Raw genomic sequence first — 16,486 nt, forward strand, 5'->3', positions numbered from 1 at the left:
TCCAAATTCAATCTTCTCAGAGTAAAATTTGAATCTTTGTTACTTAACATAGAAATGCTTTAAGGTTTAACTAAACTGTATCAACTATTTTCGGACATACATTCAATTAGTGATGTACCTGGATAAGTCTTGCTTAAGCAAATGATTGCTTATTTGTATCAAGGTACAGCTGTGATGCCTGTCAGGAAATTTCATAAACTCATGTTCTCAGTGCAGGCCTCACCCCCTAGAAATCAAATGGACTCACTAATGTTTTTGTTTCACTTACGTTCTAAGTGAATACTTGTGAAGAATTGCTCCTGAAATTCACAACATACCTTCTTGGCAGGTGTTGGTCAGATGCAGTTTGATTTGTGCTAAGTGCCCAGTTTTCTGTTTCCATCAAAATGGATGTTCACCTCATTGTAATGTATGCAAATAAATATTGTATATGATTTCTTACACATTAAAAAAACACAACTTCTGATACTTAAAAAGCACAAAAAGAAATCTCTCCAGGCCTGTCCATAAAGGAAATGTTTAAATTCATGATAAAGTCCTGATTCAGGGTCTTGACCCGAAACATCGACTATCCGTTTGCCTCCATGGACACTTCCTGACCTGCTGAGCTCCTCCAGCAGCTTTTTTTATTTGCTCTAGGTTCCGGCATCTGCAGTCTCTTGTGCCCCAATGCTTAAAGAAAGCCTTGCATTGTACAGCTCCTTGAACAACCCCAATTTCACTGTGATGTATTTCACTGTGTGTTTCGATGTACATGTAACTAATAAAGATACAGTATCTTATCTTATCTTAAATGATTTTACACCCAATAAAGTATTTTTTCATAGTTACTGAAATAGTGCAAAACTTTAAATGCACTGGTCATGGATAGGTTTTTTCGATTGTTAGTTGCGAAAATGGTTATCATATATTCATCTGTGAGCTGTGATACACAAGACAAAACAGTCTGAGGTGAGTGCCTTGTCTCTGTGGCGTTGGCTAATCTCAGCAAGGGACAATGCCAATGGTTTCATTGAATATTGCCCCTCGACTTCACAATGATTCTAATCTTCTGGTAGACATGAGGTTCTGTACCCATGTGTATGTCTCCAAGCACTCTCTTCTCAAACTAGCTGACCCTCTGGGAACAGAAGGAGCCCTTTCCAGTTTGCTGCTTCACTTAACAGTTCTAAGCCATTATCCCTTGCAATAGAGAAGGAAGAGTATCGCTGAACATGTTGCAAAGGCTGAATATGAGAAGGTGTGTGTGAGCACTGTAGTCATATGACTGGGATAAAATTTGTTGCAGTCTCAACTAAACTTGACCACATTTGTCAGGACATTAAATTTCTTCCAACACTGGGTCCAGATCCTTAGGAAATCCCTCCAGACATTGACCTTTCTGGCCATCTCTCAATGATGCTTCAACTCAGGCTAAGGGAACTTCCTGGGTCTTCTGTGTGCAGGACCTCTCTGTTGTTGTCCACCTCTTCACTAGGATATCTACAACACCCTTAGGGACACAGATGATTGCTTCTTGCAATGGTTTCATTCTGTATTTCCCTTCCCTTCGAGGGATGTACCATGACTTCTGTCAGCACTAGTTAGGTTTCTGCAGATGTATATGACTCATGAAGGAACTTGCATTTACTAATTTAAGAAACAACATGATTAGCATCTCCAAAGTGCGGACATGCTTGCACAAGGTGTGTGAGCAAAGATCATGCATCAATGATCCCAGGACAAATGAGTACTGGTCCCTCCTGCAATGTCATTTTAGCTTTCTGGCCTCATTATTTTGGAGATGACTGAAGGTACTACATTCACTTATCAACTCACGGTGAACCAATGTTCATGGGACAATTTTCCCCCTCTAATAGCTATTTTCTTGTGCTTAGTGAATTCAGTTTATGTTTCTTTTATTGTCCCTCTTTTCTACTCTAAGTTAGAGGAATAACAGGGCAATCATAGAAAGTATTTCCAAACTCTCACTTTTGTTATGATCCTCTACGGAATGCAAAAGACTAACCTGGAGTGATTGACACACCAATTTTCATTCCCTCTCAGTTGCCAGTACTTCATTGTGGTAGCACATCTGCATTCAGGAATTTGTCAGCAGAGAATGCAATCGTCAGACATCAACATTCTGCTCCGCAGAGAGACCGATCTGACTGCCCTCAAGTCACTTCTCTATAAACAAAAGTTTGGAACGTAAAGCTGAATTGATTTGGTGAAAGTTAACATCACTTTCTTAAGAAATACACATTAAGTGGCAGACTGCAAACTGACATAAAAATTAATTCAGGCACTTGGCCTGATTTAGCTCATATGTATATCAAATACTTTCTTTGTTCAAAAATCTTAATCAAGTATGTAAGATAGATCACTGAATTCATGAAAATTGCTTATAAGGAAAAGAGAAATATCATCATGTTATTCCTAGGAGAGTATATGCTGTCCCATGAAGTTAGGATTAATGCCTAGTGTTTCATAGTAGATGAAGTAATACTTAAGTATTCTTGAAATTGTTTGTGGATATGAAAAGTTATAAGTCGCATTCATTTTTTGCCTTGAGGACCACAGAATTTACATACATGAAAGTGGCAGCCCAAAGGTAAAATGCAATACAATATACCAAACATAGTGATACACTGTAATGGAAAGCTAAAGTGCATGTGGGGTCCAACACTAACTGTAATGTCCCTGCTCAGTGTTCTGATGATCCAACTTGTAGCATGACTCTTGATTTAAGATTATTCTTAAACAATTTACATGGGAGGGAAATATTGATTAAAGGATGTTTTCGTTTGACTCTCAAGAAGGTAAAATGAACATTTACGTTCACGTTTGCGATGGCTATAAAAAGCACTGCATCATTATCACTCTTGTTCCAGCCAGCACAGCAGTTAAGCATTCCAGTCTCCATAGGAAGAAGTATGAAATTTGAGTAGTAGAAACATTTTGGGAAGCAAAAACTATAGAAGCAAATACAGATTTAAAAATATCTGCCATGAGCAGTAAGCTGCCAAAAAAAATACCAGGGAAGTAAAACTAGAAATGTGTCAGTTCAGAATGAATGGCTCATTCATTCCTTTGTATGGCATGTACAAATTGTACGCTAACATCTGATGCCGATTTTTGATACTAAGTCATCAGAAAATATTGGGGGTCCTTTTATCCTACTCCAGTATTTTTTTACCAAATACCATAAGGTATAGGATCAGAATTAGGCCATTCAGCCCATTGAGTCTGCTCCGCCATTCAATCATGGCTGAATTTTTTCAACCCTATTCTCTCTCCTCCACATAGCACTTAACCCCCTTACCAATCAAGAACCTATCAATCTCTGCCTTAAATATACCCAATGACTTGGCCTCCACAGCCCTCTGTGGCAACGAATTCCACAGATTCACCACCCTCTGGCTGAAGAAACCTCCTCCTCAAATCAGTTTTAAGTGGACGTTCCTTTGTTATGAGACTGTGCCCTTGGATCCTCAACCCTCCTACCAGTGGAAACATCCTCTCCACATCCACTCAATCCAGGCCTTTCAGTATCTGGTAGGCTTCAATGAGATCCCCCCTCATCCTTCTGAACTCCATCGAATACAGGCCCAGAGACATCAAACACTCCTCATATATAAATGCCTTTCATTCTTGGGATCATTCTTGTGAACTCCTCTGGACCCTCTCCAGGGACAGCACATCCTTCCTTAGATACGGGGATCAAATTGCTCAGAATATTCCAAATACGATCTGACCAACACCTTAAAAAGCCTCAAGAGTACATCCTTGCTTTTATATTCTAATCCTCATGAAATGAATGCTAACATTGTATTTGCCTTCTTTACTACTGATCCAACCTGCAAGTTAACCTTGAGAGAATCCTGAACTGTGGCCCCCAAGTCCCTTTGCACCTCGGATTTATGAATTTTCTTCACATTTGCAAAATAATCTATGTCTTTATTCTTCCTACCAAAGTGCATTACCCCACAACTCCCGACACTGTATTCCACAGGCCACTTCTTTGCCCATTCTTCCAACTTGTCCGAATCCTTCTGCAAACTTCCTGCCTCTGTGATACTCCCTATTCCTCCACCTATCTTGGTATCATATGCAAACTTGGCCACAATGCCATTCAGAAGTAATTGTCTTGACTTGTGACAAGACCCCTTTCTAAAGCCAATATTTCTTCTTTATCTTTTTTTTACTTCTTCTGAATTAAAAACAATTTAAAACAATATGAAAGATTATATTTTTAAAAATAATCCAGGTTTATGCAGATATAGAAACAAAATTGATTCAGAGTATTGAGACATTTGAATGGAATTCAATTTAAATATTTCCTAATTTCATCCACATCCAATTTGCATGTCCTCTGGTCCAGTAAAAAGGCAATATGTGCTTGAAGTCCCATTCTCCCTTCTCTGTTTATCAGAGCCAGGTTCTCCACAACTCCCTCGCCTGCAACCACCTATCCATCAGTGCCAGGCTCCAAGTCTCACCAGCCCCACACACCCAACCAGCTCTCATGACTCCCTTAACCTAACTTTTGATCAGAATAGCAGATAGTGCTTTTCAAACTCAAAAGAGTGCATTCTCTGGTTGATTGCAACTAAGTTCTTAGACCTCACATGCAACTGGGGTGCAAACTGGGGCCAACAACCATTGGCCCAAACACTGCCCAGTCAGCAGACTCAGTTAGCTGCAGTTAAATTTCAAAACATTTTGGTTTTGATTATGGTTGCTACAACTAATAACATCTTATTTTGCTTTATTTTATGCACATCAGCAATGGTGTTAAAAAAATAAAACCAAAGAAATTCAGTTAATGCATTCAGAAGAAGTTAAGTCGCCCAGATATCAAAAAAGCTGACATAATGTGCGTACACAGACACATTGGGAAAGCATTTTGTTTTTGATTGCAAGCACTCAATATGTTCAAGAGTGTCATGTTGTCCTCAGTGGTCTGCATTCAGTACTTTTGAAGTTGATAGAGCTGAATGTGTGGCAGTGAGTACAATGAATAGTCAATATTCTCACATGCATTTAGCACTAATAAACAAAATGAACTGAAGACAATTTTGAATTCATACTGTATGATGGAAATGTACTTAGAATGGGTAGCAAAAGTTAGTTTGCATCTGAGCAGATCTGAATCAGATCAAACTGGAATATTTGTGCAGTAATAGCAACTACCCTGACTTAAGACTATTCAGATTAGTACTTTGAACACAACACTTGTTCATTACACCTGCCAGGCTATAGTGGCTCCTAAAAACTAATTGAGGTTTTTATGAATCTATGTCTGAATCTGACATCTGTTTTGTTTTGTGGGACCAAACTCCAAATCACCTCTGTCCTTACTCTTAGACTAGAGTCCAGCTGGGACAAGGGCAGTCAAACAGACTTCAATGTAAGTCCTACCTGTTTCAAAATCAGAACTGCTGACACCCAGCCTCCTCGTGCCTGCTCACTTTGAAGCAGTTTTAAAAATAAAGGGTAAGTCAACAAATTTCCATGATTCAACAAAGATCAAAGTGATGTCTGGTCAAACATCACCAAGCAAGTAACGGAGGGAGACAACCAGATGAGTGATGGCAACTGTGGTTAAATGTTGCCCTGATGCTTTGATTTTGATCCCTATATCTAACATTGACCACATGGACACAAGTGGTCATGATGATTCAAGAGTGAGCCCTTGTCTGTTAAACACACCACAGATCATGAGCAGTGATTGATTTGTGGAATCACTCACCACCGAGGTATTAGGCTGATCACTGGAAGAGGAATTACTGCCGTTCTAGGCAGTGTTAATTCAAACCAGTCCACTCAGCCATAGGAGTGAAGGCTTTATGGCAGTTTGTGATATATTCAGGATTCAGGGTCCTGATTGAATCCATCTACCAACATGTATTTAATTTTCAACTTTTACAACTGAGCCACTATATAGGGGCAGCTTTTTTTAAAATTAATTACAATGTAGAGTTTTGTGTTATGGGAGCACAAATTGGGAAATTAGGTTCAGAGGTCAACCATCCCAGCAGGATAATCCTTCCATTAAAATAAATGGAATGAAGATCCTACAGGGCATATTGACTTACTCACCCAGACTCTTGAGGTGCATTCTCAATGCACAAAGAAGCTTGCACTGGAAGTTCCAATTAGTACAATTTATCATAGTTTATAATATATATGTACATATATATCAGTTTTGTTCTTCTGTAAGTAGAGGATGTCAACACATTCACATAAAGTTAGTAGTGGTAGGACTGCTAAATTACAATAATCATAGTTAATTTTACTGACAGAAATTACAGTTATTACAATTGTTATAATTTTATCCTTTTTCTTCTTTGCTATGACTTACAGCATTTGTATCTTCTCATCATGAGTCAGAATTTTTCTACTAAATAAAAATTTTCAATCCCGGCAGCCAGTTCAAGAACATGATTATCAATCAGTTTGTGGGTATGGGGCAGAAAATCTAAAGGCATTTGAGGTGGTCCTTTGTAATGCTGTACCTCTATTTCTTTAGCCTTCAATCAGAAATCCCATTTGAAGTGCAGCAGAAGCTACTTGTGCCGATGCCTTGTCTGCCCACAAGTCCAGTGATGAGGTGGGACTGGTTCTGTTGCAATTCCTGCCTCTGAACCTCAATGAACCAAGTAGGAAATACAGGTCAGGTCAGGATTAGATCCTGGCATCATTGTAGGAGTAACTGATTGAAAAGTTGGCTCTCTTTGTAAAATTTGAGACATCTTTAGCTGAACATAAGAAAATCGAAGCAGAAGTAGGCCCCGATGTGATTATTGTTGATCTGCCCCAGACCTCATCTCCTCTTTTGTGCCAGTAAGATGCAACATAATGATATACTCTGTTCCCACACATATGGGTTCTCCACTTATGCCACAAATTGTATGGACTCCTTCCCAGAATTTCAGTTAAGGTCAGAAAACAGCAATAGGCCAAGTAGAACTTGCAAGCAGTCTTGTTCCAGGGATGTCCAGGCATTTCCCTTGTTGAATTTTGGCTCCAGACTGCTGTCTCCATTTGTTAGAAGTCTGTAATAATTGATAAAATCAGTGATAGCTGTCTCATGAGGTTCAAAGTTCAAGTAACTTTATTGTTATTCACGCATATGCTATAAGAACACATGGAGAAACGAAATGTCATTTCCCCCTGACTCACACAACAAAGGACATACATAAAACAGAAGACATACAATAAACACAGACAAAAAAAATTGTGCAAGTACAAATAGTGCAAAAAACGGTATATACAGAATACAAATTTAGTGCAGAATTAGTGCAAAACCGAGTTGGACAAAGAAAATACAGAACTCATTGTGTTGCACTAATTGTATAAACATATTCAGCAGCAACCCAAGTCCTTATACGCCGTTGTGCAAACCAGGGCTTTTGAAGCAGCATTTGTCTGAAACTGCCTCCAGGTTATTCAGGAGCCTGACAGCCTGGGGGGAAAAACTGTTGTACAGTCTAGTAGTTCTGGCCTGGATGCTCCGGTACCGCTTACCAGATGGCAATGGGACAAATAGGTCGTGGGAGGGATGAGAAGGGTCATCTATGATTCTGCAGACCTTGTGTGTACATCGTGTGTTGTAAATATCCAGGATAGAGGCAAGAGGTACTCCAATGATCCTGCTGTACTTGCAATTCTCTGCAAAGACTTATGGTCAAAGATGTTACAGTTACTGTACCAGGTAGAGATGCAGCTGGTCAGGACACTCTCAATGGTACCCCTACAGAATTTTCTGAGATGAAGATCCATTCACAAGAGTTAACTTCTTTTGAAGCTTGACAGGAGCATCCTCAGCAATCCTGAAGCAGTCTGGACCTAACTGAGTGTGGAGGCACAGGGAGATCTGCTCTCCGCATCCAGTACAGGGATGTAGGGGCACCAATGCCAGCCAGCGGCTCACATACCAGCACAATCCAGCCCATCACATCATCTTCAAACTCTGTTCCACAGACTCCACCTATCCAACCAAGGCAGGCGCCTGATGCAGGGTTGCCACCTGAAATGTCGACCATTCCTTTCCCCTCCACAGATGCTGCTTGACCTGCTGAGTTCCTCCAACAGATTGTTTGTTGCTCCAGATTCCAGCATCTGCAGTCTCTTGTGTCTCCAAAGCAGTAACAATACTGCTTATGTAGAGCTGTTGGCCTCAAACCAAATTCAGGTGTAATCTTCACTTAACACACCCTTACAAACTGAGGGAGGTGGACAAGAATCCCACCACTGCTGCCAAGCTGTTCATAACCATCTAAAATAACATCTGCAGCACATGTCCAGGGTTCTTCAGTGGCAGCTCCAAACTCACATCCACATCACCTGAAAGGATAAGTGCAACAGGCCCATGAGCACTGCCACCTGCAGCCACTATTTTGACTTGGATACACAGAGCTGCTTCTTCCTCATCATTGGACCATTACACAGGAAGTCCCTACCTAATACCACACAATTGGCAACATTCAGAAACCTCGTCACTACCAGGCTCTCAAGGGCATTTAGGAATGGGCAATAAATGTTACACTTTTATCTTGCCTGCAGCCTGGGAATGAATAAAAATGAAAGTTTTCTTGTATCTGGTTGATGCAATGTAACTATTTACATCTATAAATATTTGCATGTGCAGTGAAAAGCCTTTGATTCGGCAAATAGATAGTCACTCCTGAAAGTGGACTACACCCTGACTTGAGAAGGGAATGCTTTGAACCTCAAAATTTTGAAGATATGTATTTGCTGCAAAATGGTCAACGTTTTGGTGCCGCATCGAACTATCTTCCACGCTTCAAACAACTAATCTATACTAGCTTGCAAAAATTCAGACACCAGAGTTGAACGCAAAGTAAGTGATTTTTAATTCTCTGGTTAAAGTATTACTGTTTCATTTGTTTTATTTTTACAAATTCAGTTTATTTTAAATAAGCTAATAATTTCATTAAACTAGCATGTAGATATTCACCATTAGCATGTTATTTTCTACTCAAAATGGTACACAAAATACCTCTGTGTTTGGCTATGCCAGGTCCTTAACAAACCTGCTTCACTTGGTGAGCAATTTTGCCCAGTAGTGAAGTTTCATATGTAAAACTCACAATTTATTTAAACCTTTGGTTGTGATTTTAATGTAATAAACACATGCTGATGGATGTTGAGTTTACCTCAACTTCAAAAGCACCCCAGTAGATTTATTTGTGATAGAGAAAGATGAAAGTATAAGCCGCATCTCATGTGAATTTATGTGTTGTCCAACCTTTTTCTTGGAAGATGAAGACATCGGTCCCAGAGGTCCCAGAAGTCACCTATGTTCATGTGACTGATGTACCATTTTTGAAATTGACAGCTTATAGTCATAGATAAGGGAGTGGTCATTTAAAACAGAGCTGCACAGGATTTTTTTTCTCACACAGGTTGTTGAATGTCTGGAATTCTCTACCCCAGATGGTTGTGGAAACTTGATTATCGGAGGTACTTAAAGAGGTGGTAGATAAATTTTTGAAAGATTGGGGAATTCAGGGTCTTAGGGAACTGGCACAAAAGACTCCAGGGAAGACCCTATGAATTGAAGCCTGGGGCAGATCATATTGAATGGCAGGGGCAGGCGTGAGGGGCTAGGTGGGTTACTCCTGCTCCTATTCTCTTATGTTCTTGTATCACATTGATTCTGTTCCAGCTCTCTAATAAATAAATACTTAATACATAAGAACAAAAGAAATAAGAGCAGCAGAATGCCACTTGGCCCACTTGGCCATTTAGTGAGGTCATTGTTAATCTGATATTGGCCTTAGCTTAATCGTCCTGCCCAGTCCCTGTTTCCTTTCCAGAGGGTGCCATGTACCTAAAGAAATATTACTGTCTTACTTTGCTTTAAAACAACACTAAAAGAGTTCAGGCCATGTACAAGACTATTTGGATTTAGGAACCAAGGACTGTAAATTCTTACAACATAAAAGGAGGCCATCAAGTCCATACCAGCACCCAGAGCATTCCCATCTGTCCCAATGCCTGTCTCAGGTCTCTACAACATCTTTTCTCTGACACGCCCATCTACTCCTCCACATAGTTAGACCCTAATTCAGAATGTGTTGTTTACTTATCTGTGGACAGTCTAATTTAGCTTAGTTTATGAATTAATTGAGTGTGGAATGCACTGCCTGAAATGGTAGTTGACATAGATTCAACAGTAAGTTTCTAAAAGGAATTGAATCTATACATGAAAAGTAAAGATTTGCCAAGCTATGCAGAAAGAGCCCAAAAATTACACTAATTTTTCAGCTATTTTAAAGAATTTGTTTTAATTCTGAGTTTAGTAACTGTAGGATGTGCTTTATCAGATACATTGGTATATTAAAAAGATATGTGATCGACATGCTCTTCATTACATAAAAATTTTCAAGCACACATCTGCGCAAAGCAGAGGAAGGTCCACGACATCCCTTAATTTAGGAGTAGCAAGCTGGGTCAGATGAATGCATGGCTATAGAGGTAGTGTAGGAGGGAGGGTTTAGATATTTTGTTCATTGGGAACATTTCTGGGGAGGGTGGGACCTGTACAAGCAGGATAGGTTGCACCTGAACCAGAACGTGTCCAACATCCTCACAGGGAGGTTCGCTCATGCTGTTGGAGGAAGCTTAAACTAATATGGCAAGGGAATGAGGCACAGAGCAGATGTACAGTCAAACATAAAAGGGAAACTAAGTCAGTCCAGCAGGCAGAGCGGACGGACATGTAAAGGCACGTGAGAGAATTGGAAAACTAAACTGCGTCTATTTTAATGCAAGGAAACTGACTGTTAAGGTTGCAGGGTATAGAAGCTTCGAGCATGACAGGGGATGAAGTAAAAGGGGAAGATGCATTGCAATATTGATTGAGATCAGCAAGAGGGTACCTAGAGAAAGAATAAGGACAATAGGATCAAAGGGGCAATCGGTGTGTGGAGCCCAAGGTCCTGGGTGAGGTCCTAATTTTGTATACCTCTGTCAGGTCCCCCCACAGACTCCTCTGCTCCAAAGAAAACAAACCCAACCTATCCAAAGTTTTATAAAGTTATATCATGACCTGCATGACCTGCAGATTTGCACTCTGTTCCTTAATAATCCCTAGGACTCTAACTTTCTTGGTTTATCTACTACCTTTATTGTGCTTCCCAAAATGTATCACCTTGTACTTTTCAGGATTAAATTCCAAACTGCCATTGCGCTGCCCAGCTTACTTGGTGTGCTTATTTCTGTACTCCTTCACTCCATAAATCTAGGACCTTAAAGAATTCCAGATATGTTAGTAAGTATTGTACGGGAAGAGAAACAACAGTTGTCAAATTTTATCACAATTCAACCTAAAGGAGATCAAGCCCAAGGGAGGAGCCAACACAGCTCATATCAAAATAAAAGTCATCCAAGGAAGCAACGTACATATTGCAAGTCATTCATATGTTGGGAGCATGAATGTCTCTGGAAACTTTCAGTGATTCCTTCTAGTTCTAGCCATTCACATTTATTTAGTATCTCAGGCAAATGAATAATAGTAATCTGGCCATACTTTCACTTCATAAGTTCGCAACTTTTTTTATAATTTAATTGATCTTGTAACATTTTTGCCTCATGTGTTTGACCCTCCTGCAGATCACCACCATTTAGTTCCCATTGAAACATGCAAGAAGGCAGTTCCTGATAATACTTCCTTATGAGAGAATGTTTTTCCTTTTCTCAGTGTCTCTTCCCATTGGCATGGTCAGGGCTAGGAGTACTTGCATCGAGGGGATGGAGGCATAAACTTCTGAGTTACAATGTTGTCGAACACAACATTTTTTGTATCAATTTGTTGATGTAAAAATTGATGTGACAAATTAAGCTTCCAGGATCTGTAAAATTAAACAGGAGAGAGAACGAAATGGGAGATCAAGTGTAAGCAGCATATTTTGGAAGACTAAAATGAACCAAAAAATTGCTTTATAATCCAAATAGAGCAGGCTCATTCTAACCTTGGAGACACAAGAGACTGCAGACGCTGGAGTCTGCAGCAACACACAAAAAGCTGGAGAAACTCCAACAAGGCAGCATCTATGGAGGGAAATGGAGTCTCAACGTTTCAGGTCAAGACCCTTCATCTAGAATGTAATTAAATTAACATTTTAAATGACGAAGGGTCTCGACCCGAAACGTTGTCCATTTTCTTCCATTGATGCTGCCGACCCGCTGAGTTCCTCCAGCTTTTTCTGTGTTGCTCATTCTAACCTTGGTACGTTTTATTTGTCCATTGTGAAATTTTGTGTGATTAATGAAATGGAGGCAATGTAAAGCTTGCAGCTGTTACACAAATAAAGTAAGATTTAAGTTATGATGTGGTCGCATAAGCAATTAGTTCATCACAAATTCACGTCAGCCAGATGAGGGAAACATTGTCTGCAATCAAAGATCAGGAGATGGTACAATTGGATTTTGAAATTCATTTATGAACTGGTTTTGCATCACACAAGATTTTCTGTGAAACCATGCTCTCTTTTGGCACAGGGTTAATGCCAAAACATGGGCTTTTGAAATTTTTCTTAATGCTGCTCTGCTTCATTGTCAAACAGGCAGACAGTGATTGAAGCATAATTGGTCATAACTTTACTAATCTATTGTCATTACTGCCATGCATCTGAATTCTGAGCTCTGGTCATGACAATGGAGGGAGGGCCACCCAGGGGAAAAGACATTAAGCCAAAAAGAAAAGATCTTCAGCTGCAAGACAGCTGGAAAGTTGGCTTAGGATCCAAAGTTGGCACCTTATCCTTACTTGGCTTTAGCCTAAGTTCTGATCGCCCATAGCAACACAAACTGTGGACAGGAGCATTGAAAGTGAATGCTGAATCTTTTCAAAATTGTGTTGTGAAGGCTGATTTTAAAATTTTGAGCACATATTTAAAAACTACTGCTGAATTGAGATGAAATCTTCCTCTATATAACTGTGATAAGAAGCAAAATTGGGAATAAAGAAACAGGGCACTCCTTGGGGAAAATGTTGGCTTGGACTTTACTAAGGATTTCATAAAAATGGAATAACATGCTCCTATTATATTCCTTTGTCCACTATATCAACACAACACCAATCCATTAGAAATACATGCATCTGTATAGAATCTTTAGTAATCTAAAGAATGACTAAAAACACTTCACAGCTAATTAACTACTTTGGAAAAGAGGCCACTTTTTAGTGTAGAATACAGCTTAAATAGACAAACATCTGTGTTGAAGTACTACACTATTGTATTAATTGTACAACTGTGTTAATTTTTCATTGATAACATTGGTTAAAGTAAATTACAGGCTGAAGCAAAGGAAGAAATTAGATGAATACTGAAATTTTATTCAGACAGTATACATTCAAAGGCTGTAATAACAAGTCTTATAAGAATATGGTCAAAATAAATAACAAATATTCAAAGCAGGACAAGACAATGGAAAGTCTGAGATGTCAAGCTTGGCTGAGTAGTGCAGTGTTCTCACCTGTAGGTCAGAAGGCTTGATTTCAGGCTCCAATATTCACTGCTAAAATGCTCCAGTAAGTTTCAGGAAATAAGCTTCCTGGAACTCACTTTCGGAAAAATTAAAGAACTCAGAGCAGATCTGAGAGGCTGATTTGCCCCCTTCTGTGTCATGCCTTTGACAATCCCAAATTAATTGTTCTCTTCCAGTTAGCCGTAATTTTTCTTTCCAAAAATATCTTTTATTCGTAATATATATACCATAAGTATACTTGAAACATGAAATTATCTTCTTTCATTGTGCCAAGCAATTTAATACATCCTTTACAGAATTAATATTTTACTAATATTTTATCCTTTAAAAAAATATAGAACACTTCACAAATTTACATGCCATCCTTGGGCAGGGGTCAGACTAATCTCTATATTGTTCCAATTTTGGTATATGTGCTGCTGAAGTGAGCAATTTTTTTCCAAACATATACCTTATTCGTAATATGTATAGTAACTAGAAAGAATGTTGTTCACCGAGTTGACGATCTTCCAGAAGCAGTTGATGTTTGTCTCCGTATATGTCCCCATGAGCAAATATTGAGATTGGACTTGCCACATTGTTAACAACAGCACTGTGTCCTCAGGTAGGTTCCTTGCCCAGTCCCCAGGCATTCTGAATCACATCAAGCAACAGATGAGTATGTCAGATGTTTGGGGAAAAAGGTCCATCTTCTTGCACATCCCACAAACTAACTTTCAGAGTTATGCTTTTGATCAGTTCTTCTCTATATTGTGTTTAATTTAAGCAGTGAAGATTAAATAAGTATGTGACACTTATTATTTTTATTATGATACACTCTTGTTCAGTACTTATGTTAGCCATTTGATAACAACTCAGCTTTATCCTATATCAGTTTGAAACACTTGCGATAAAATTTGTAAATGATAATTAGTCATGGGTATCAGAAATGCATTGACCATTTCATTCACTCCAGTGCTGCCACTCATTATCACATATCTTTGGAAAGCTAGAGAAAAGATTTTGCGTCATTGAACGCTTGGAAATGCATACAGATTCATAACATATAGGCACACACAATACATACTCACTGATACATCCTGTGGCACTGTACGCAAAAAAGAACAATCAGAGTAACTAGGCCCAGGAAGAGCAGGTGGGAAGGAGGAGGATGGTGAGAGGAAGCAGCAGGATGTCTACAGATGAGCAAAGTTAACAGTGAAGGAAGGAAGGATGGGCAGTAGGAAATGGGGAGTGGTTGGATGAGTTGAGGAGGGGCTTTGAGGAGAAAGGAAGGATAGAGGTGAGGAATGGAGGGCATAAGAATGGGAAAAAGAATGGAGTGAAATTACGAGCCAAGGTGGGGTTGGGTTAAAATTCCATATAACGTGGCAATATGTTGAACAGAAGCAGTTTTATCATCAGGGAAGGGGACAGAAAGAAGTGGAATGGAGAAGTGGACTGCAGATGGTCAGGTGTTAAGAAACTGCAGTGAAGGGAGGTAGAAAATATGAAAGGTGGCCAGAGTAACTTTGTCTTGAATGAAGGAAGGTGAGGAGATGGGTATCGTGCCAAACTTGATCCTTTTTCAATGTGGAAGGAGGGATTTGCAATCCACACATCTTTTCCTCTCAATGGCAGGTAAGTAGGTTAACCTTGGAACTCCACCTAAAAGAACAAGCCAGCCTCCTGAAGCAGTCTATTCGCTACAAGGCTCCATTTATCTCTGCATTAAGTTGGGTGAGCAGAGCACTCCAGCGGAGGTTTCGGACTTGGCACAGTTTATGGCACCCTGGCTTCTGAGAGCAAGGATACTGAGTTCACACTCCAAAGCAAAGGACTGAACACGTTTAAAGGCAAAGTAGATGGAGACTTGAATAGTCACAGTTGCTTTCTTTCAGATATAACAAATGTAAATATGCTTTGATAATATTCAAAGAAGAACAGAAGTTTCCCTTCTTTAATTACAGCACATATAAAGGTTTGGTATTATAGCAATAATGAAGACATATTCAAATAACAGGGCATTATCAAAATACAATGATCTGAGCACCAGTTATCACTCAAACGCAACACACAACGCACATACACACACCACACATGCATACACACATATATACATACACACAAACGCACATACACACACACACATGCATGCATACATACACACAATGCACACATACACATGCATGCATACTCACACACACATACATTTTCCTACAATGGGAAAAGATTCAAGCATTAAAGGTGATAATATATTTTTGATTTTGATTTTTTTGGTAAATGTTCATGGAGACACATCAGTGCCACAGTAGATTTTGTTTTTATTTTGGACAAAGACCATCAGACATTTCTGTGACAAATCACACCAGAGATAGATAGTATTCCCCGATACGATTTGTTTAAAGCTCTGAGGTTTTCATCATGAATTGGGTTGTGACTGTCCAAACTCATTCGACACTGAATATTACAAACAGCAGTTAAAAGTGTATTCCATCTATTGTGAGAAATCCACATGGCTGTCATGTGACAGTAACGACACTGACCCCCGCTGACCGGAGGACAGCATTGCTCCTCTGATCGGAAGGGATACCACTGTCAATCAAGGTGCGGCTCCACTCACCCCTCAGGTGTGAGAGTACCTTTTGCATCTGAACCTGCCTGACCAGTATCCTTTGTCTCTGAATCTGCTGACCATTGGCTGTGGCAGGAACCTTTGTCTTTGACTTCCACACCATTGGCTCATTTAACCACAACAGTGAGGCTCCACCCAGTCTCCTAGCACCATAAAAAGGGCTGCCTCCCCTAGCCCTTCCCTCTTTTGACAACCCCCAGGAGTACAGCAAGCGGGAGAGTCTGGACCAACCACTGACCCTGGAGGAGCTGACTGGCTCCATCCATTCCTTTGAGTCGAGTAAAACTCCCAGAAGCGATGGCTTACCGGCGGAGTTGTACTCGGCTCTGTGGGACTGGATGGGCCCTGACCTGCTGGAAGTGTACAACG

At 39.8% G+C, this 16,486-nt stretch overlaps 1 non-coding gene across 1 annotated transcript; it reads right to left on the minus strand.

The window, feature by feature from the left end:
- Nucleotides 1-13,831: 13,831 nt before the first annotated feature.
- Nucleotides 13,832-13,935, minus strand: LOC127567584 (U6 spliceosomal RNA). Its single transcript, XR_007955923.1, has one exon. It is a non-coding gene; the product is annotated as a U6 spliceosomal RNA (small nuclear RNA).
- Nucleotides 13,936-16,486: the final 2,551 nt, after the last annotated feature.

This window comes from Pristis pectinata, chromosome 2 (assembly GCF_009764475.1).
Source record: "Pristis pectinata isolate sPriPec2 chromosome 2, sPriPec2.1.pri, whole genome shotgun sequence".
NCBI lineage: Eukaryota > Metazoa > Chordata > Chondrichthyes > Rhinopristiformes > Pristidae > Pristis > Pristis pectinata.